Here is a 23,912-nt window from a genome sequence, read left to right on the forward strand (position 1 = left end):
GCGCGGCTTTTGCTTTCCCTGTTAAACTGTCTTTATCTCAACCTATGAGTTTTCTCACTTTTACCCTTCCGATTCTCCCCCCCATCCCACTGGGAGGGGAGTGAGCGAGCGGCTGGGTGGGGCTTAGTTGCCGACGGAGGTTAAACCACGACACATTAGAAAGTTTCCCTTAGCGTCTAATCCAAAATTTTCCTGCTGCGATTTAGTTTTATCCCTTTTTGTACTATTTACCAGGCGCACGGAGAACAGACGGTTCCTTTCTTCTTTGCAACAATCTTTCGCACACTCGATGATTTCCACCATGTTCTTTCTTTCAGTCCTCTTTTTTTAGGTTAAGCCTTCTCAGTTTTTTCACCCTTTTTCCGAAGGCCACATTTTCTAGGCTTCTCATCACTTTTGTTACTCTCCTTTGGAGGTTCTCCAGTTCTTTCTCCTCTTTCATGGGCTGTGCTGCCCATCAGCATACATAGTCTCCCAGTTAAAGCCTCACCAATGGTTTTGCAAGCTATAGGCTTATTTAGACATATCAGTAAAAGGTTTGTCTCTTCTGCAGCGATGCATCATTGTTGACTTATCCTCTATTTGCTGCTGCAAAGGGTAGCAATTTATTCTCCAGGGGGGAAAAGCAACTATCGCATCACTCCAGCTCCTGTGATCCGCTCTGTGCAGCCTCTGATAGATTCACCCCCGCACAAGCCACACTCCTCTTCTTCAAGGTCCCACTTCTGCTAGGTCTGGATCAAAATCTGCCATTGCTGTGATCCCAGTACTGTGCGGCACGCAGTACCTTTCAGCAGTCGGGAGCAGCAGTGCTTTCATGTCTCGTGGCGGTTGATGGGAAGAAAGGCTGCCCCTCAAAGAGGGACTGGAGAGCAGCTGCTGCCGGTGTCAAGGCACGAGCAGTACTGGTGCAGCAGTGAGTATATCCAGAAACAGAAAAAAGTCTTTAATTTCCTTTGTGAGTAACCATAGAGTTACCTAATTCATTAAGACACAGCCAAACTCTGGTGCTTGTGCCATGTGCTTCAGAAATTAAGTTAACTACTGAGCAAGGGGCCCCAAAGTTTCCTTCTGGAGGGCAAAGACATCGCTCTAATTCTGTTGTGTCATTGCTATTTGTTGCCTCGTACTACCCTAAGCAATTAGCCCAAACCAAACAGTCCCCAGATAATAATTCTGGAGCAAAGCAGATACTCACGAGGCAGAAACTTTGCACAAAACCTCCCTGCAACTGGAACGCATTGAGGAAATAAGGAGGCACGAGAACATCTAGTCCTAAACGTGGAGACCGATGGGTTTTGCAGACCTGCCTCAGCAGTGTTTCCCTCCCAGCTCTGACAGCTGGACCAGAAGAGAGAATCGAATCCCACTTCTTTTTTCGTGGAGGAAAAGATGTAGAAAAATAGCCTGTTGCTTCAGAATAATGATGTCTAGTTTTGCTAGAGACGAAGCTTTCTGTCGGTTCAGGAAATGCAACGGATGCCATGGTGACATACACGACAAATACTTGAAATTATTTTTTTTCCTTCTTCTATGAATCAAAGCAGGAAGACAGGGATGGTTAGAGTAGGTTGGAAAAAGCATGACATGGCGGCTACGTAGGCAAAACGCCGTGTACGTGAAACCTTAGAAAACATTATTTGCAACCAACAGATGAGGTCATCTTTCTGCCTGCAGAACCTCCTTTGCATGTCTCCCGTAGGAAATGCAGGGCACAGTCAGAAGTCACCCAGCTGTGCATGACAGCTGGCAGGCTGTGAAGGGCCACCAGAACTTGAGATGACCTACCTAGAGGCCGAAACTCCAAAGGGTTTGCAAGAAACTCGAAGGGGTCACAGTCAGCCGCAGTTTCTTTATGCACACCCCTTTCCTGGAGAAAACCGTGGAGCCTGAGATGAAGACTGAATCCCTAACACGTTCAGAAGCTAACGAGCTATTCCTCGTTTCTGTCCAGGCCCCGAGGGTCCACTCACCACCATGCTCAGAGTCAGCTGAGTCTGCCACCGCCCTGATGCTCAAAAGCTAGCAGTCTGCCCAATTTCCTCTCAGCAGGCTATAACCTTGCCATGGACAAATACGTGTACGGTAAACCTTACAGCTACTGCCTGCAGGAAAAGAAAACTGACTCTGACCTTGCAGAGAACCGCAACGGGTCACGTGTCAGCCAGATTTTTGTGTGTGCGTGTGTTGTGTCATTATTTATTGCTGTTCTTGTGTAAGTACTGTATTCTTTAGTCTTATGACTTTACTAACTCTACTCATTATGGATTCACTAATCTTAGTTAATAATATAAGTATCTGTATTAAGCAAGGGCTCATCTATTTCCTTGGCATAACCACACCCCTGCTAATCTATCAGCTGTCACAGCACACCACCACGAAATTTGGTGGGAAGCACGTGGGCAGAAGGCATTGAAGGTCCTGAGGCCAACTCCACGAAGCCCCCTGAGATACCGTGGAGCACACGGGCAGCACAAGGCTGCCCCGCAGCACCCGTGGTAATGCTGCTGCTCGTAACGATAATTCATTAGGGGTGCTTCTGCGTGCAGGCTATCGGAGAAGAATGATGCTGATTAGAGGCTCTGCTGTCAAAAACAGTGGGACACGGAAAGAGTAAAATAAATGTACTTTCTAGAGTGGAAAATCCAAAAAGAGGCAACTTGCTACCTCCAAGCAACAAGTATATAAGAGTAGCAAGTATATAAGAAGATAAGTAGATCAAGGCTTCCTTAAAAAACCATCACAGATCAGCATGGGTCAGGAAAATTTAAAATACACCAAAAGTCCACAGGCTTAGAAGTCTCCTAAAAGTTCTGAAGTTCACGGAAATGCAAATTTCCTGGCAAACTACAGGGAGTGTATGAACTAAAACACACGGGAAACTAGGATACATGGGTTCTGCAGAGAGTCAGTTTTTGTGCCTCTGCTTTTTGTTTCTTGCCTAATATGTATACATAAAATCTGAAAATAAAATTCATCCCATTTTTCCCACCTAAAGACAGTTGTCTCATATGGACATGGTACATCTACCAAAGAGCCTGCAAAACTTTCTGGAAGATGCTCGTCATAGAGGAAGGGAACATGTATGGTTTATTACAAGTAAACAATTAGAACAAAGTTAATCCGAACTAATTAAAAAACAACAGATCTGCAACCATAGCAGTCCAACCCACTCTAAGTCTCCCCTTCCACATGTAAGAGGAATTCCAGATGAGGCAGCGGCATGACAGGGCTACGCTGCCTGAAACTGATAAACCGATGCTCCCTGCTCATAGACCATTTTTAATTTTTAAGAAAGAAATCAATGAGCGCAGATAAAACGCAGAGGGCTGTAATCCCCTGGAGTGATCTTGTCACAACACGTGTTACTGCAGTTCTACACTTTTACCTTTGCACTTCGGTGTATGTAGCCGAGCAACATAATTAACCACTGGTAGGTAGTGTTTACGTTAGTTCTCAAAAGGTTAAGAAGCTGATTATAGCTAAAATCAGCTTTGCCTGGGGCTTCAGTGGCTCTGTGTAATCAAATTAGACAAGCAGGGCACAGTGTCACCTAACACAAACCAGTGGCGCTTTCTTCTCTGTTTTGACCTTTTTCATTAGATGAGCAAGCCAGGTTTTAGCTTATTCCAAACATTTTGAACAGATTAGTTGCCAATAAACTCTGAGTGATAAGCCAGGCATTCGTCCACATCATTTTCATGAGCGACTCAGTGAGACTGCACTCAAGAGGTTCTTCAGGAATAGCGTCAACTTTGCTTTCCCCCAAAATTGATTTAATTATTTTTTCTCTTTTGTTTGGCGCGGAAAAGGTTTCAAAAGGTGAATGGCAATGACTTAAAATCCCAAAATATCTTTAGCCGCTGTCCTTGCCTTGGACATCTTCTCGTTTTGATTCTAGAGCTGCAGAACGGTCCCTCCAATCCAACAGCAAACAGGTAACTTCATAAACACGGCGGATAACGCATTAGCATTTCTAAGAAACCATGGGTAACCCGCCCGGCAGAGTTGCGGCTCGCCCTCTCTACGCAGCTGCGCTACTCTTTGAAGCCAAGCAAGGTGAACGGTATAATGGAGGCGTTTAAGGAGGTTTAATAACGTAGAGAAAGGAGCAAACCAGCCCCACATCAGAAGAACGCTTTCCACACGGCCGTACCGTAACTAAATTTAAATGCAGGCGGCAGCACCGGTGGCTTCCATAATCTTGGTAACTTTGAACATAAAGGGAACAAAAGATGAAACAGGCAAAGAATATACAGAGAAAAGTAACGGCAAATTTAGAAAAAAACCTGCAAGTTAAGGAACTATGCCTTCCTGAATTTTCCGCACTAATCTAAAAAACAGTAGCTAACTACATTTGTTGAATCTTTACATATTTGAACCTTAACTTCAACTCCAGCTCTGCCTGCGTACGTACTGCAGCTAACTTAGAGCCTTTATGTCGTGAAAACAAGCAAGCATGTGAAAGAATGGCTTCTGCAGATGATTTGTGCTTATTTATTTACAGCCAATAAAATAAAACCTTGCTATTTTAATTGATTAAGTCATAAATAAAGAGTTACAGAAGTCAAGTCTCCATACTTGCACAGTCCGATGATTCCTGCTAATCCAGCAGTACTTAACAAATTCACATGTGGTTAGCCTGCCTTGCCATAGCTGTAGATCACATTTCTATGCCGCAAGCTGTGCAAAAAAATCAATATGCCAAGTTTAACATAAGGACAAGAAACACGGTGTCCTCCTATATTTTCAGTGAACTTCAAATGACTGTGCTCTTCCTAGTCTGCAGTTTATTTCAGAGAAATGCATTCTTTAAGAAGAAAAAAGAACTATCACGCAGTGAAATATACAAATGCATTGGTGGAGTCATATCTGACTCCATAATAACAATTTATTTCAAATAATCTGACATTTTGATTGCATCATCAGCCAGTCAGGAAGCTCCCCTCTCCCCCTTTACATATTTAAAGCAGAGGCATGTTCTTCAGACAGAACATACACTAGCCATACGTATTTTAGATTTAACAGTAAGTTCCTGTACGCTTTTTTGATACGTCAACTCTTTAAAAGACAGTACTCTTTTTTTTCCAACTGACCGCGCTACACTATAATTCATTTATTTACACCTAGTGGCAACCACCGTCCACACAAAAAACCCTGTTAACTGCCTCCACATTTCTGTATTGCAGATCTGCCACACATTTGCTGCAGAAGTGCATCATTTGTGTGGGGTTGTGGGGGTGAGGATAAGACACCCCCCCCCTCCCCCCCCCCCCCCCCCGCTGGGGCCGGGGGGGATGGGGCGGGGGTGGCCACGGCCAGCAGGTCAGCACCGTGCGGGGCCACCTCTGTCGTCCCGTCCTGGTCAGGGGGTGGGGTGGGGTGCGTGGGGAGAAGCCACCAGCATCCCCACTGCTTCCAAACTCCTTCCTTGTAAAGGGAAAAAATAAAGGGGAAAAAAAAAAAGATTGGCTTTAAACTCTCGCAAAGGCGTTTTCAAAATATAAGACTATGCAGGGAAGCAGAGAAATTCTCCTTAATGTACGATCGGCTCTTTCAATGGCAATTTCTCTTCATTGCAATGAGCAGCTGTAAATGGATTAATGGCATTTAGCTCTAGAGAGCATGTCATTGATCTGTACTGAACATATAAACTGTTATATAAAACACACTCAAAGACCCACACTTGTTCCTAACTTTCTATTAATATGTCATTTGCAAGACAAATTTTATTCAGAGATTAATGTACCATTTTAAAAACCCTAGGCATAAAACTCCCAATCAGAAAATAACAATGTAACAATTTTAAGTGTTGAACAATATTAATACTGCAATAAATTACAATTTCAGTACATTTTAGCCTTCTTATATCAGTTCAGAGTGTGTAGCACAGCCCTACACTGCTACAAATGAGTTGTTTCAGGGACTCCCAAAATATCAAATAGGCAAACTTTGCTTCCACAGTCTCTCCCACTAATGCAAAAGAATCAATAATACTGCAGCAATAAACGGTGATCATTGCCCGGTGCCGACACGCCATTTTGAGGGGCACGAAGGGGTATCTTTGCAGATCGGAGGGCGCGGATCGCCACTGCAGAACAGGGATGGGAACTGATTCCATGGTATGTGCTGTATACGTGAAGATATCCTGGAGTCCCAAAGCACCTCTGCTTGTGCCAAGCTAGTGGTAGCGTCTGGACCTAGCTAATGGCCTAAACAGCTTGCTCACCTCATTCAGGGGCTTTTACGCAGGGGTAACCGTCAGGAGACTTCCGCAAAGCAGACGGCTTCGTTAGAGTTAGCCAAATGAGACTGTGCATATGTAAATCACCACTGAGTTTGTACTAAATCTTTAATGTCTTAATGCCTCCATTTGCTTTTTTCCCCTGACTTTGACATCCCTTCAGTGTGAACAGCTATATTTAATTTACAAGGTTTTTTTTGGCGGTTTTTTTTTTTCCTCCCCAAAATCAGAAGGCAGGAAGTAGATGGGTGTAACTTAAAGAGGCAGCTGAGATGAGCTGCTGGCAGGGTGAAGTGGTAGGTTTTAGTAATAGCTGGAAGCCGTAAGTGGTTCTAAGCTTTGAAGTCAGTGCAGCTTTGATGTGCTACTCCCATAGTTAATCGCAAGATAGTCTTGAAAGAAAAAGATTTCCCAAATACCATCCAAGTGTCATTGCTTGTGAAATCCTTGCATGATTCTCCCCCCCCCCCCCCCACGCTCCCCCCCCCCCCCCCCCGTTGAACTTCAAATCTAGCATTGGGCTGCTCTCACTCCCTCTCAGTTGCTCTTACTCTCTTTTACAGTGTTTTAATCAGTTAAAAGGATAATTAAACCCATGCTCGGTTTGGTGCGGGCTTGCTGCATGTTACTTTGCTTTGCTGAATCAATCTTGAGTGTTTTCCTCCCCAGATCCGTGGTGCTGAGACACCAGGAGGGACCGTGGGGCGGGATGCTGGAGCAGCAAAAGGCGGAGAGTGGAAGCCAGAGGGCATCCCTGCCAGCGTACCCGGAGGGGTCCACTCGCCTTCTCCTTGTGGTAACGGCCACGGCTCTTCCAAGGCAAAGCATCCACGGAGAAGAAAACCCGCCCCTCTGCTCTGCCCATCGCTTTAGGACGGGCACCATCAAGGAGAAGCGACTGCCTGATGCCTGGGAAAGAGGCAATGCATTTCAACGCTTCGCTATTGAAATCCACCCCTGCACACTGGGATTGATGGGAGAGATACAACGCCGAGTCTGAGGGGAAAAAAAACCCCAAACCCATCAGGAACAGGAGATTTTCCTTGATTGGTATTTGTCTCCCATACCGAAACACCATGGAGGAATATCTACTAATCTTCTCCACAATATAAATTGTCCTTGAGTTGCACACATAAGAGCTTTCACATTTACTGAAAATATAAACAAAATTATCCTTGGACAGTTAGGTTTAAGAAAGCAACTCATAAAAGCCTGATATTTAGCATCTTTTGAAAACGATTGTGCAATGCCCAATTTATTTTAATAGCTAGATTTTAAACCTGAGCCTAATCTATGTGTCAAATGTCATCTACAAACCACATGCTGAAGCATAGCAAAACAACCATTTCCGATGAGTCTGAAGCTAGCAGGGCAAGAGCATTAAAGCGGTTTAAACCACAGTCTTTATTCCACATCAAAAAGCTGTTTACCTGGGCACACTTAGGTCTGAACGGAAAAGGGAGACGCCGATCACAAAGACCCATGCCCGTCTAAATGGACAGAAATAAAGAAAATGGCATGTGACTGGTAAATTACAGGAGAGCAACACGTCAAGGTTAGAGGTCACTGAAGATTTCAACGAATCTCAGAAGATATGGCAACAGATTAAGCGAGGGGATAGACTGCCCTCCAACCTTAACCTGTTAAGACCTTTGAAGTCATGTGGTGACCTCCATCCTGCTCTTTCATATTAGTTGTTAGCTACACTAATTACAGCCTAATAGTGCGCTGGAGCCAGACGCTTCTTCTGCAGCCATCCAGAGAAGTATGTGTGGAACGGCCGAATCCTGCCCTGCACATCGCGGGCACTCGCCCCTGTAAGCCGTGCCCTGCGTCATCTTGTACAGGTACAACCTGCAAGATGTTAATTACATTCTGCACCTTCAAGAAGCTCGTGCAGTCTTTACTGGGGGAAGCCACAAGCTAAATAAGCCAAAGCCCAAACTCAGGTTTGTCTAAGTGGGGTCTGACAACAATGCTGAAACAAATTTAGTTCTAAAATCTGTTTTAATGTGCACTGGCATAATGATAACCAAAGTAAGGATGTAAAGTGTGACCCCTCATAAATACTGCATGTCCAGCACTGAAATCAAAGAAGCAACTTGCTGTTGCTGCCAGTGAACTTGAGTGAGGGAGTATGGGATTAGATGTGGAGTCTATTTGCATTGATTTTGCATCAATATCCATATTAATGCTAACACAATATTGTATCATATTTGGGGACAGCACTCAGCTCACAGAGTCTCTCCGGTGGATGAAATATCACTTGTAAAGCTTCAGTAAATCATTTAGTACCATTAAACAAAGTCAGGCACTGAATCAGAGGAAAAGTTTAGAAAAAGAGATGTAGTGCAGAAAAATCATACCAGAATTAACAAAATGTGTAACAAAAGAGCCCGTGCATGGAAAGAATATCTATTCAAAATCAATTTCTATTTCCTCATTTATATGAGGAATATTTTTTACATGGTTGATAAAAGCTTTGGATGATGACAAATCTATCCACCTGTAACTGCTGGTACCTCTGTTACCAAGATAACATATATTTATCTGTGGGTGCAAACTACAAGCTGTGAATACACTGCTAAAACCATACAAATAAAAATGTAGCTCCAGTGAAGACAGCAATGAGCAGAAACCAGGACTTCCCTGCATCAAGGAATAGCAGGGCTCTCAGAAAGCAATCTGAGACAATCAGACAGCAAGTGATATAAATGCTCATACTTCTATTTCATCTGGAATTTCTAAACTTTTAATAAAACATAAGCTTTATGATCCACATGCGAAACAACAGGAAAGATCCTCTCTTCTCTACTGAGCCCTGAGCTGCTCTGGAACAAAGATACAAGGATGCGGGGAGATATGGAAACCGATTTTCCCAAGTTTATGTGTGTGCACCTTCTACTGACATCATACAACATGAAGGGTTCCCCAATGGCATCTGTTTCCCGGTCCAACCGGGTTTCCCGCAGGCTGGGTATACCAGTATTAATGCACAATTTGCATCCAATCTCCTTGTTTAAGGCATGCTCTTGCTGGGTTGGCTCAATGAGAGCAACCCGTGGCGTTTGGCCAGTGGGAAAGCCCACAGCAGTTTGGTGCCACCTCCTCTGGATGTTTGTGGTTTCTCTTCACTTTGCCCTTGCCCAGAGACAATGAATATGAAAACCAATCTCTTGGTTCTTCTTCCGTCTGTCACTGACTCCTCCTCTCATTAGCGTACAAAAAATCCTACTGTTAGCTTGAGTGAACACCTTGCCTCACCGCCTGTGAGACTACTCCATCCCATGATCTACTTTTTCAAAAAATGCATGGCATTTACAGGGCGTTGGTAAAAATAATCAATTAGCACAGACTGGCTGATTAAAGTCATGGAGGCTAGCAATGCCTTGAGTCCTGATGCCGTAGCCTGCAAGCACTGAATGCCGTTCCTTGAAAAAAACAAGCAGGAATCACATTTTTTGAGGATGGATGAAGAAAGGAGAGCCTTCACCTATATGACAGTGCAGTGGTTAGACCACTGACATCAGAAGCAACAACCAACTTCAGTTCCCGTTTCAGTGGAAGGGGTCTCAAGCCAACATCTCAAAGAAAGGTGACCAAATTGCCAGCCAACAGCTCAGGGTCCCTCTTGAGCTCTTTCAGTTCCCTGCCCCCTATGGTTGCACCCCTTCCTCCGCACAGGCAGGCAGATCTTTGTGGGAAGCTGACACTTTCCTGGAGGACAGAAGATGCGTGCTTCAAGAAGAACAGAGAGAATTCTATCAGACAAAGCATGACACAAATGTTTAATAACATTCATCCAGGGCTATTAAAAGAAGGAAAAAAAACACTCTTAAAAAATTGTCATTAGTTCACACTCAGCATTTGGTTTAAAATAGTGGTCTGCAGGGACAAAAGGACTGACGTGAGACCCACCAAAACCACTGGGAATCTTTAGTGGCAGCTGAATCAGGTCCCCAGCTGCCAAAAGAAATTTGCAAGATTCATAAGCTGTGCTGAATTTGCAAGCTGTACCTAATGTATGAGTCTAAGTTCTGCAACCAGTAGCAGGAAACTGTCAAAATCATAAATGCCCAGAGCACTCCTGAAATAAAACAAATCCTACCTTGCAGCTCTGACACATGTTAGTATCAGCATCCAGCATAGTACTGCTTTAGGAAATCTTCAGCCATCATCTTACACGTGTTTGATTTTATGGGAAATTTTTTATGCTGAAAAGGGAATAGATTTCACTGAACAGACCAAGTTGCATAAGCAGATGTCTAGACCTCTGCCCCCAAATTACCCAAATAACAAACATTTTAACGTAACGACTCAGAGTAATGTGTAGTCCTTGAAGTTCAGTTACCCCAGAATTGCAAAGTGACGCCCGCTCCTGGGGCAGAAGCGTTTTGAGGTTTTGTTTATGTTCCCCACATGCGCAGCTGCATCGGAAAACCCCAGTCGGAGCAGCCACAGCGCGCACACCTTCTGGCGGGGCTGGGATGCTCCCTTTCATGCCAAGCATGAGTGTTCAAACACACCGGAGAAGCCCTTCTAGTTTAACACTCAGTTCAGTATATAGTATAAACTCTGTAAGAGCACCCATCATCCGGAGGCAAAGAGGGGAACAAAATACGGCGTGTCTTGCCTAGGCAAAATCAGAGCTGAGGTCTGCCCTCATGCACGCCTGTGAACTGCCTGTGGGACTCAAGGGGATCCTCATGTGAGTACCTAAGAGTCAAAAATTGGCCCTCAGATTTCAAATCTATGTGGGTTTTATTTATAGGTAATAAAAATAATTTCAAACGCTATATTAACATAAAAATCTCAGATAAAGAAGAAGATAAGATAAGAACTTTTATACACAATGCCTCATTTGTGCAAAGATTAAACTCACTAAAAAAGACAACTCCTGTCCTTAAGAGTAATGATGGGCACTTAACCGTGTTTGTTCAAAAGTACATGACATTTGCCTTCAAACTGACTACTGTGTTCACAGCAGCAACAACGAACATCATCTAAAACAGTTTATTAACCATGTGGATTATTTCTCTGTTAAGCTGTTGTAGGTATGTCTTGTAAACCTACCTAAAATAAAAGGATTAATGTGGGGGGAAATGCCCTATTCCCTTCTTTCACATAAAAAATGGAATATAGTTTTAAAAAAATTACTTATTAAATGTGGCTCACTAAATCAACACATTTATTGGAATATATAAGTATTCATAATATTGAGAGATATATATGAGATAAACAGTTATCACAGAGTGTGGTTTTTATGTTGTAATGTAAGAATATAGAATGTCTGCTTAAGTTAGCCTTGTCCTTAACACTATTTGTGTAAACAACCAGCATCTGAACATTAGTTATAAGCAGTTGTTTGCTTTTGCTTTTAATAAATAGCTAACAATCACAATGCATTTAAGACAAGTCACTTAGCTGTCCCCGCGCATTAACGTGGCGAGATTAGCTGCTGACACTGGTTAGCAGAAAATGACAAGTCCTCTCAACAGAAAATTGGGCCTTCCAAATATAGGCATGTTCCTTGATAGGAGAAAGTTTAAAGTGCAAATATACTGTGAAAGGGGCCTCTAAAAATGGCATCGCAGAGCTCTATGTTTCTCATCTTTTGGTTATCTCACAGGTTGGGAAACTAATCTTCTCGGCTGAGAGCTGGAGCAGCCAGAAAACTGTTAAATTAGCAACTTGAGGGCAGGGTGCTAAGAAGGCAAATATGATATAAATTTAACCTCCATGTGTTGCAAATAAATTTAATTTATGTGGCAAAGAAAAAGAATGTTAAAATCAATTCTATGCCACTGCCAGGAGTTTTTCCAATTCTTGTTTGTTGTCCAATCGCAGCCATGAGCAGGAATTTGATATAATTGGCATTACTGACAGCCGTTAAGACAATTTGTATGCCTGAAGCATTAAAATGTCTGTTTATTACCTATTTAGAACGATTCAAGTGAATAAAAGTGGTGAGGATGGGGTGCTCTATTCTAAAAACACCGCTACTTATTCCAACAATACTGATAAATCTGAGCTTGGGTCTTGCGTGCATGTATGCTAGTGTGATAAAAAAGCCCAGGAGGAGATGTTGGTGGGGAGGTTTGTGACAGGCAGCCTTGGCAAACCGGAGAATGGGGTGAGCTTCTCCCTAAGCACATCCCTGCAATGCATGGAGAGCTTCATCACCCTGGAAGGCATCAGTTCAGGAGATGGATGGTGGTGGCCATAAACATTAAAAGTTTCTAAAAACTATGAACGATGATTTTCTAAAAGGTATAATGCTTTCCATGACTTTACCATTTTGGGCAGTGTTGTGATGGATGAAGACGAATGAGGTCACTGGGCTGGAAGTGGGTGGCTGCCTGGGGCCAGTGAACCTGACCTGATGACATTGGGTGGGATTGAACAGAGAGAAGCCTCAGCCAGCAACACACACGCTCGGTGCTTCAAAAAGGCTATTTTCTTCAAGGTAGGAAAAAGATTAGCAGATTTAATCAAGATGAGATATTTAAACATAAATGAAAGAATGGTATTTTTAAAAAGTTTGTTGGACAACAAAAGAACCCAAGACAGAGCGTTAGTCCTCCTCGTTCAGCAAAAAAGAGAAATCAGTCAAGGAATATAGAAAAAGGTGGAAACAGCTTCTTATTGGCATAAAAAGATGATAAGGAAAGCTGAAGCTATCTAAGGAAAAACAATCTATGGCTGGCAAACTTAGCACAATGAAGAACTTTGTTTTATATAGAAGCAACAAATGCAATCCATAGCAAACATATGTCGATTTTCAGATGGAGATGGTGAAACTCTAAATAACAATGCAGAAGAAAGTACGAAATTGTTCAATATATGTTTCTGTTCTCTATTTGGAAAAAATGGCAAAGTGTTTGATGAAGTACATTCCTTCTCGCTACTCATCAATATCTTCTCAGGGATAAATATTTCCAACTCGGCAGGCTTACAGAGTTTGTATTCAAGAGTCATCTACCAGCTAACTGGCTACTGATGTTCATTTTAAATAAAACTTGAAATAGCAGACAAGTTACAGAAGATGGGAAATCCAACTTTCAGAAAAGACTATTTGCACAGTTAGCCTGCAATAAATCTCAAGAAAAATAATGGAAAAATGGATATATAGGTCCATAAATTCCTGCCTTAGGTACTGTGGACAGGAAGAATAAGTTCTCATTTTTTTTAATAGCAACTTTTTACAAGTCTGCCTTCCTCTGTTGCTCTTCTTCCCAGGAAATCCACTCTTCTTTATGGAAAACAATCCAAAGTCATTCATATTTTAATTGCAAGTCACCTGCTGTAGAATTACAATCATTCTCAGTGCTTACCACTCCGTTCCAACTGGCTGATGTGTTTTTGGGGGTAACTGTCACCTACCCAGCTGTTCTGAAGTTGCATGCATGCATGCACCAAGGAAGATATGGGTAACGAAATCTGGAAATTTGGAAGAGGCTTCCCAGTGAGGACGTGTCATCACACAACACAAAGGAAAGAGCCAACAAGAAGAGCATCTGTCAGGAAATGATGTAAGAACATTTGTTCTTGCCTTGGGCTGGGGGATGAAGCTGACGCATGCTAAAAATCTCTTTCAGACCTACAATGCTGTGATATGAAGGTACATTTTAGTGGGCATGGTGGTGTTGGGTTGACGGTTGGACTCGATGATCTTAGGGGTCTCTTCCAACCTTAATGATTCTATGATTCTATGATTAATTAAGGTACAAAAATGTAATTAATTCAAGCCAATGCAACTTACTGGAAAATAAGTCCTAAACAAGTAAACTCAGTTTCACTCTTTGATGAATTAGTATGTTCAGCTGATAAGGATTTATATGCAAATACAGTATATTCAGTTTTTTGTCAGGTATTTGATTTATTCCTCCAGAAAATTCTGAGCAGGACGACAAACTATGCCAACTGTGCTATGCATTTTTAGAAAGTCCTTTGTCTCCCTTTTCTGTCCAGGAACTACTTCTTGCTCTTCCCAGGTTTCCCATGAAACTTCTGGAAAAAAGCCCCTCTATACATATAACGTGTAGTTACACCTGTATAGCACCTGAGTTACTCCCCCTTGTCTTTCAAAGGAGACATTAAAAAGCCTTCCTTTTATTAGGAAGATACATTCCTGGAAGATACATCCCTCGTTTCTTCTTCTATGCTGGAAACTATTATCACAAAACTTGGCGAAACTTAATTACAACTAAAACTTCAAATTAGGCAGAAATTGATCAATGTTTCATAAATTCACGAGGGGACAAATGGCACAACTGTAGAATTCTTGTTTACTCGTGAAAACAAGTTAAAAATCAATATTATTCAATATTTCTAAGAACTTGCAGACTAAGTAATCTGCAAATGTAGTTGTCATGGAGAAACCACTATCGAATAGAGATGTTACTAATGGAGTGTCCTAAGGCTATTCAACAACACAGGAAATAAATACAAATTCACTGGTGGTAAAGTCTGTGTAAAAGTGAAGATGGGCAGAATGGTTATTAACAAGAAGGACAGCAGCCTTTTTTTTTGTGTGTTCATCTGTTTGATTGTTTTTTTTTTTTTTGAAAAATAGCTACCTGCAATGTTTCATAATGCTACTTTAGAACCAAGATGAAGAGCAGCAGCTCTAGAAAGGCTATCGGGAGATGCTGGACAAGCTCCTCCTAAACTGATGGTGATAAAAGTATGGTGATAAAAAGGTCAAATGTGACCACTGGCTGATGAAATTGGAGAAAATCAGGTAGTGAAGATTTGAAGTCTGTGCATTGCATTCGTGAGATGCACACAGGTCTGTTTCAAATAAAAGATGTTGAAAGACTGGAGACGCCACAGAAAAGTGTATAAAAGCGTTTGAAACCTGGAGAAATTAACTTGCAGTGAGACTTAAAGAACTCAATCTATTCCATTTCTCAAAAGAAAATTGAGTGTTGACTTGATTCCAGTACCTAATTCACATGGAGAAAAAGCAAATGTACTAAATAAGTGGCTCTTTAACTTAGTAGAAGGCGGCACAGCAAGAACTAATTGCTGAAACCTGAAACCAGACAAAGCCAAACCAGAAATGAGCCATTCCTCTTAGTTTGACAAATTACAAAGGGAAGGAAGCCATGGACTCCCCATCTCTTGAATCCTTCCAGCCATGGCTGAGTGGCTTTCTGGAAGACACATTTTAACCAAACGCAAGTTACAAATTTTGGGCTTAACAACTTCTGGTCAAAAGTTAAAGACCTGTATGTCAAAGTGGAGAATAAGTGACCCAAATGTCTTTCCTGGCCTAAACTATATACATTTATGAAAAAAGATCAAAGGTTTTCAACTGAAAGTGAACCTTTTGAAAAATTCTACTAAATCCAAATCCAAATCAATTTGGATTCTAACAAAAAATGCAAGCTGAAATGTAAATGATCTTTTGGATGTTATGTCAAGAGAAATAAAAATTTTGCTATAGAATTTTGGATTATATCTTTCAGGGACTACCTCCTTACAGGTGCTGAGCTCTACCAGAAATACAGCTTTTACAATTACACTGACGTACCAGATCCCATCTCTATAGATGTTCTGGTTTCACAGAGCTACTGAGGATGAAACACAGAAAATACTTTAAAAAATTAGTAACAGTAATGTGGATGCAACTTGGAATACAAAGACCAACATTCAAGCTCAATCCCACAAAGTACTTAATGAAAACTTATCGAGACCCATGCAAAGAGTTTCACTATTGCTGGACTGGAGCGTGCAGGTATTTCAGAGGAGATGAAATGAGAGAGGACTGTGGCCTTCTCTTCCACCCTATGGAAGACACACTTTAATCAGGCTTTAACCCACTAGTTAAGCAGTAAGGAGCAAGGTGCACTGTCTGATGTAGCATTGCCTGTGTGCCTTGAGAGGCTGGGAAGACATTGGGTGGAAAAAGGTGGTGATGAGCCACTGTGTAAGGAAAGCTTTTGCTGCCATCACAAAAAGCAGCAGGAGGTGGAAAAACACCTATTTCTGCTAGGGCGTATTCTGACATGCCCTGGAAGAAAAAGTGAGTTTGAGTCCCACCCTCACAGAATCATAGACTCATAGAATCATTTAGGTTGGAGAAGACCCTTAAGATCAGCGAGTCCAACCATAACCCTAACACTGCAAAGTCCACCTTCACCCATGCCCCCAAGTGTCACATCTACACGTCTTTTCAATACCTCCAGGGATGGTGACTCAACCACTTCCCCAGGCAGCCTGTTCCAGTGCTTGACAACCCTTTCGGTGAAGACATTTTTCCCGATATCCAATCTAAACCTCCCCTGGAGCAACTTGAGGCCGTTTCCTCTTGTCCTATGGCTTGTTACTTGGGAGAAGAGACCAACACCCCCCTCGCTACAACCTCCTTTCAGGTGGTTGTAGAAAGTGAGAAGGTCTCCCCTGAGCCTCCTTTTCTCCAGGCTAAACAAGCCCAGTTCCCTCACTCCGGGCTAAACAAGCCCAGTTCCCTCAGCTGTTCCTCATAAGACTTGTGCTCTAGACCCTTCATCCTTCAAAAGTGAAGGATTTTCATGAGGTTAGAAGATGAAGGATCACTTGTTCTAGTTTTCCCCCTTCAACAGACAAAACCAGTGCAGACTGAACAAATACGAGATTGGGTTTTTAGCAGTAACTTAATAATACTTAACATAGACTCTTTAAAGCGTCAGTCTAAACTGTCACTTGGATATCTGCAGTAAAGTTGCATCTGCCTATTCAAAATGTGAATGTATTCATTATTTGTTGTACTGCTGTTGTGCCTGTAAGTGCTGTAAGGAATCACAGCACAAGCATTTCAACAACCCGACCACGCAGAGGACTGGCTAAGCATCAACTATTCTGGCTGGCATCTGCATGGGCCAAGATGAAGCACAAGCACCAAACAAAAAGTCCCTGAACCCAAGAGTTTGCAATCACACATTAGAGTAAGACTCCAGCCAGCATGTATACAGATACGGATATACAAAGAACTAATGAGATAGCATTAAGTAGTATCGGAAGCAGTGGTCATGGCAGTCTAACCATTGTCACTTTGTAGGAAATATTTGGCTGTAATAATTTATATTATTCATTATTACCACTCTAATATCAGTACTGCCTTAAATACATGTAACTATTTTGTAGAATGGTACATGAATATGAGTGTTTTGTCCTAAAAAATAACAGTACTGGTGGTATATTGAACACCTATCTGGTCATATAAGAAGTTATTAAAAATGCATTACAAAATTGAAATTCTTATAAAGTTGAACTCTCTGACCACAGCAACAGCTGGTAATTTAAGTCAACACTTTCAAATTCACATTTTCATATTTACTTTTGAGGATCTGGTGTTCTGGAACAGCATCTGCAATATCGTTCAACAGGTCTTTGTAGATTTTGTCCTTTCCAAAGCACTGTAAAGCTAAGCTACTCAAAACACAACATAGGCCCTCACATCCAACTAGGTATTATACATGAAACGAAAAGCTGCCTGCAACACCTGAGGCTGAGCAGGAGACTAAAAGCAGAGCGCCTTTGAAGAGTCGGGAGTAGGGAAAAAGCTACTTACTTCCATGCTAAGAAGACATTAGTTAAAGTTGGACTTAGTGCAGCAGCTGCCAGAGCTGCGGCTAACACAGGCTGATGCTTCAAAGTTTCCATAATTTCCAGTTCCCGATGGATGACGTACAGCAGCAGAAATGGAAGTGCAGGACCAATACTTGCAGCATGTGAGGATGCTGACATAGGGCTACGACGCAACCTTCACACTGCAGATTGCTGCATTCCTCCATTTGTGCTATTAATGTTGCAAATATCTTAAAACAAATCAATATGCAGCTAATCACAGGAGCCTGCCACCTTGACAAAACACTGCGGCGTTTAATCTCTTCTGCTAAGCAAAAAGCTTTTATTGACAGAACTACATGCACATGAAGACATAAAATGCAAAGAGGTTTACCGTAAACACTGATTACTGTAATCTTAATCTCCATGAATGACTAGTGATGCAGAAATAACATTTTTAGCAAAATGGGTAAATTGCCTGAGCTGCCTTACTGTAAAAAGTGCGTGGTTTTGTACTTATTTCTTATATTGCTGGAGTTATTGGACACCTACCCCCGTCACAAAATACTAATGTCAGAAAACAGCCCAGAATGGTCTTCACTAAATCGGTAAGAGAGTGAAAAACGAGAAGCATTGGTAAACTGGGCTAAAAGCCGCTAAGGGGATGAGCCAAGTATTGTTTCAGTGCTTAATACAGTTTATGGTTGTTTCTTCCTCGTTTGTTATGAGCAAGACACATAAATGTGTTAAGAGTGGCAATTTAGTGCGGTGCAAATAAAGCTGAGGAAAAAAAGCAGAGAGAAATAAAGTTGGTCCTTCCCTATGGCTGTCACAAGCCTCACTCATGCAATTACCTCTGCGCACAGACCCTGCAGTGTTGCGGAGCCCATTTAACCTCACTGGAGATCCTCCTGTTTGAACCTCAGGATCTGCTCAGCGTGGGGCGCACCTGCAGCTAGACGAGGCCTTTCTACAGAAATACACAACTGAACTCTTAAAACAGCGGGCAGAAGTCACCTGTTATGCAAAGCCAACAAAAACTACCACCTCTGTAATCTAATGGGTAATTCGTGGTTTCCCAGGTATCAACACAAGCTCTGCAACAAGGGCTTTTACCTGATGAGTCGGTGCAAGCGTGTGCCGGGGGCCGGGCTGCACGCCTGCTCTTCCAGGGAAAGGCTCGCTGTGCAAGTGATGCGCTCGCTTTCTTGGATCAGTGCTTTTAAAAAGATCTAACAGTCCAGAAAAACTTTACTTAAATTTACTGTAGCCCCATGGAAGGATTATTGATGCTATTCTATTACTTAGCACAAAGCAGCAGTCTTGAGGGGACTGTTTAGTACCATATTCTTGTCTTGATATTAAATCAAGCTATGCCAAGGACTCAAAAACAGCAGGTAACAAGCTTTTCCCTGTTTTTCAGTGAGCTCTGCAGAATCTCATCTTTCATTTGTTTTGAACTGCAAGTCTCTTATGTGCATACAGAAAAATCTCTAAAAAAAAAACCCCCAAGCCTTAAAGTACATAGTGTGTGTTTAACACATGCAGGAACGCTTTTGGCTGTGTTTTTACCGAGAGGCTCAACGGATGATAACCCTGCTCCTTCTTGGGGCAAGCCCGTCAGAAACAACCACAAGCCCCCCTTCCCCTCTCCCAGTTAAAAGGATTTGAAAGGCAAAGCAGGAAAACAACCGCTTTCTGAACCTCTGTGCAATGGGAAGGACGTCCTTTTGGTGCTGACACACACAAAGCTGACTGTCTTACCTGAGTTCGGACAACCACCATCTCCGCTCCACACTCACTCATGTACGGCCTTAAACCCTACACAACCAGCCAGAACACCACACGGTTACGGCATGACCCTGTGGGGTCTTTTGGAAGTTAGGGCAAGCATACCAATATACACCCCACAACCTTATGTGCGTATTAATTATCATGACCATGGTTTCTTTATTGACATGCAATGGAGCTTATAGAAGGCTGGACCATAGTCCTGGACAACTGGCTCCAAGTGGCCCTGCTTGAGCAGGAGTTGGACCAGATGACCTCCAGAGGTCCCTTCACACCTCAACTGTTCTGTGAAGCCATTTTTTCCCTTCTATTTATTTATATGTAAAAAACCCAAACACCTGCAGTAGCCTGTTAGAAATAATATTAACGATCTTTTCTGAATTCAAAGTAAAAAAAAAAGCTGTGCTTGGTGTGCCTAAATCAAATGAAATATTTTATATACCATAGAGAGTCAAGCTTGATGTTTGATACCAGGAAACACTACCTGAGGACTCATTCAGGATACTGTTCAGAGCACCACCAGCACGGGTCATACCTGTACCCCAAAATTAAGAGATTGTTTTTCTTCTGCCAGCCTGAGATCACTTTATTCAGCTACATGAATTAATCTTGCACTTTTTTCCTTATTGCAGAGACATATATTTAAGTCTAGGCTCTTCCGTGAATAGAGCTTTTCTTGATTACTATCAACGTTTCATTCCATTGTGTCATCTTGTTTGTCTTTTGATGTTATAATTTCCTTATTTTACAATGATGTTTTAACTACATTGGCTGCAACTGTTAAAAGAATAACTAGTGATTTAGGGGGTCAACTAGAAAGGCTTCAAAAGGATTTGATTAGGCAATTCTTTTTACTAATGTTATAATAACTTCTTTTTATTTGATTATGTAAATGAGTGTTGGTGCATATCCTCTTTGGCAAAATACTGCAAAGTTTAATCTTCTCTCCTAAATAAAAAGCTTTCACTGGCAGAAACACATGAGCTAAGGAATGTATCTTATCCAAACACTTAAGTGCTCCCCATGAGGCGCTCCAAAGTATTCTTATTCAGGAAAAGAAAGGCCATGTTTACCTGGCAAAATTTATCACAATGCCTCTCCTGGGGTAATGTTCAGGCCACTATCCTGAAATCAAAGTAATTTAATTCCTGAACAGCAATAGAGATGGACACAGATCCATGGATCTACTTTCTCCCATCCTCACTTTCAGCTATTTCCACCCAGCAGCCGCTCCAGTAGGATGGCTTCCCAAAGGGCTTGTGAACTCCCTGCACCAGGACTAGGATAAATGTCGTAAGGTCTCACAGACGTGAAGTGAACTACAACTGGTGGTTGTAGTGGTTAGCAGTAACACGATACAACCTGTCATTAAAACGTCTATCCCACTGTCTGTGTCAAATTACAAGTTGACCTCCAATCTCCTAACCAGTAAGACTCCCACACCTGCTGCATTTTATGTGATGATCTTTAATGTACGGACTGCTTTTAAAGTCTTCACCTTTCTCCACCCTACATTTGCTTATGCCTTAGATAGGTAGGAAATGGATCCATCTCCTCTGAGACAGAAGAGAGGTCTTCTGGTTTGACGCCATTAGGAAGGTGGATTAAGACTGAGGCAGAAGATGACCTCAGGTCTAACAGAGGTCCTTAATGAGGGCTGAAAGTGAAGAGGGTAGGAGATAGTTTTTTTAACATAGACTGAAGGTTGGAGACTGACAGAGCGCTCCTCCAGGCCAATGAGGTGACAGTGCCACAGCTGAAGACCTTACTTGTGCAATGCTCCAAACCTGGAAACCAGAGAGGGTTGTGAGCCAGAGAAGGAGCAGAGGGGAATGATGCTGGACAGCCCTGCCCAGTAAAAAATAAACAACAGAGGGAGAGTGGTAGACTCTCCTCTAATGAGGAAGAATGCCTTGTTCTTGTTGGAAAAATATGGGAAGGGTGGCATGATAGGGTTGGACAGAGAGCCTCAACAGGAGCTCCAGGTCTGATGGAAGACATTTGAGCTGGGAGATATATCTCTCAACCCGGCACGGGAGGCTTTTTAGGATTACATATGCCACACAGGACAACTGTGTTAAATGGGACATTTTAGAGGACAATCCCTTTGGTGTGATGATAACCTGTCGCAGGAAGATGTTAAATGATGACACTAGCATGCAAGCAAATCCTTGAGACGTGGAGGAAAGACCATGAAGGTGGGACCTTCGCAGTACCCCACCTCTTGCCACAAGGACTGAGAATGGATTTATGACGGCTTGCTTTTTCTGCATTGTTGTTGTTCTCATGCCCACAATGTTTAATTATTAAAGCGTATTCATTCCTTTTTGTAACTAAGACATGAATGAATTATGGCAAACATTTTAATTACTTAATAATGCTCTAATCAAAAGCTTGAACAACTCTATCTGGAAATACAAGTTGTTTTTCCAGTTTGATGGCCATTTATTTCTCTCTAGTGATTTTTAAGGGAAATGCAAGCAACAGACTGTGACACAATCTGAAGTAGGCACTGCTCACAAACAAACTGGGGTTGCCTAAAAATCCCAGTATGCTGAATGGCTGAATATCAGACTCTCTTTGGAAAATCTGGCTCATGAAATGTGACCAAGAGGCAGTTATTCCTGAACTTGCTGCCCAGGGCAAACACAGATAAAAGGTGGGGTTTCAAGCAGAGAAGAGAAGTGAATCTTCCTTCCGCAAAAGGCTTATTTTAAAAAATCTCCTCTCGTTGCTCTGATTGCTCTCACTGTCATTCATTGAAATACCAAGGGCAATGCTGCCAGTATTTGAGTGTGGGCTATTTCAGTACTGCAATTCTCAGGAAACGAGTGAAATAATCTCTCACATTAAATACTAATGCTCCTACATCTAGTAGCATTTAATAAATTTATTACAAATTATCCTAATGCGGGCTTGTGCCATTGCTCATACAAACACACTGTAGGAATTATTCACTTGTTCCTCTGTAAATGTCTTACAGTTGCCCATGTAAGACATGAATACAAGAAATATAAACAAAAACATATGAGCAAATTGATAGTTCAGCAGTAGTCACCTAAAGCTATACTATTTTAAACTGTCCTTATATTATAAAGAACCAAGCTGGAAATAGTTAGCTTCTATTTAAACCATTCTCCAAAATCTCTGACAAGAAATTCTAAAGCATCAGTAATCTTAATCTAGTGGCATTGTATGTGTGCATGAAATACAAATAGCCAACTTTTACTTTTACAACTTTTACTGGCTGAAATCCTACCCCATTTAAATTAAGTCTTCTGCCAAAGACTTTGGTGCAGCTGGGAGTCCATCAACTGGAGTATAAATGTTATGCCCACTATGACCCACCCTCAACAGAAATGTAAAATTAAGACTTATTCACACCCCTATTAAAGCACCAGTATGTTTTTTAAATAACACTTCGGACTTCTTTTATAGAATACCTTCTACATTATTTACATTGGATGAATACAAAGAAAGAGAAGAGAAGCTCAGATGGAGGACTTTCAGTATTGGCAAGTGTACTGTAAATACTGACTGGTTGCTATCCAAGCCCCTACTTACCTGGCTAAAATGACCTCTGTAACATGCACACTTGCATAACTGCAACACAGACATCAGAGATTGAAAGTTAATCCTGTTTTAAAGAATTCTACTACTGAACAATATTTTTCTTTTAAACTGCAGTACTCTCCCCTAAAGGAGCAAAAAGTTGGTAAATGAACGTTGAATCTATGAAAATTTTAGTAATATTTCGTTTCCCTAAGCACTAAAGAGCAATGTCAATGCTATTGCACTGCGTCTGTAGGGAGCTGATGATCTGCATGGTTAGATCCCAACCCACAGCAGAAATGTGATTACAGGTCTCTGGTTGTTGTGAGGTCTCAAACAAAGTACTGCTAAATTTTCCAAGCCTTAAAAATATCCTGCAGTAAACCAAATTTCATCTGCAAGCTTAGGTCTCATTAACAACCTCACAAATCCAGACAGATATGAATCTCTAACTTGTCAAATGAACAACTGCGTCTCACAGAGCAAGGTCAAACACTGTTCCAGCTTTTAAATTAATATTGTATAGGCTGTCTCTTCCTTTGAACCTGATTTTATATTCTACAGAAATACGCTACCTATGGCTTTTAGGAAATCTGATAATCAAACATGAAAGTTCAGTAACAGCTTTATGTATTTTAGATTACTTTCCTACAGAGATTTGAGATTTTCCTGTTACATTGACAACTATGTCTTCTTTCTGGAATTATTACACATTAACAAAAGTCTCTGTATATTAATTCATGTGCTCCTTATGATTTATGAATCACAATTC

At 41.7% G+C, this 23,912-nt stretch overlaps 1 protein-coding gene across 1 annotated transcript in view; it reads right to left on the minus strand.

The window, feature by feature from the left end:
- Positions 1–23,912, minus strand: part of FAM172A (family with sequence similarity 172, member A) — a 258,727-nt gene that overhangs the window by 48,439 nt on the left and 186,376 nt on the right. The gene's annotated exons all lie outside the window — the stretch shown is intronic.

The sequence above is a fragment of the Pygoscelis adeliae genome, unplaced genomic scaffold (genome assembly GCF_000699105.1).
Source record: "Pygoscelis adeliae isolate BGI_AS28 unplaced genomic scaffold, ASM69910v1 Scaffold178, whole genome shotgun sequence".
Classification (NCBI taxonomy): Eukaryota; Metazoa; Chordata; class Aves; order Sphenisciformes; family Spheniscidae; genus Pygoscelis; species Pygoscelis adeliae.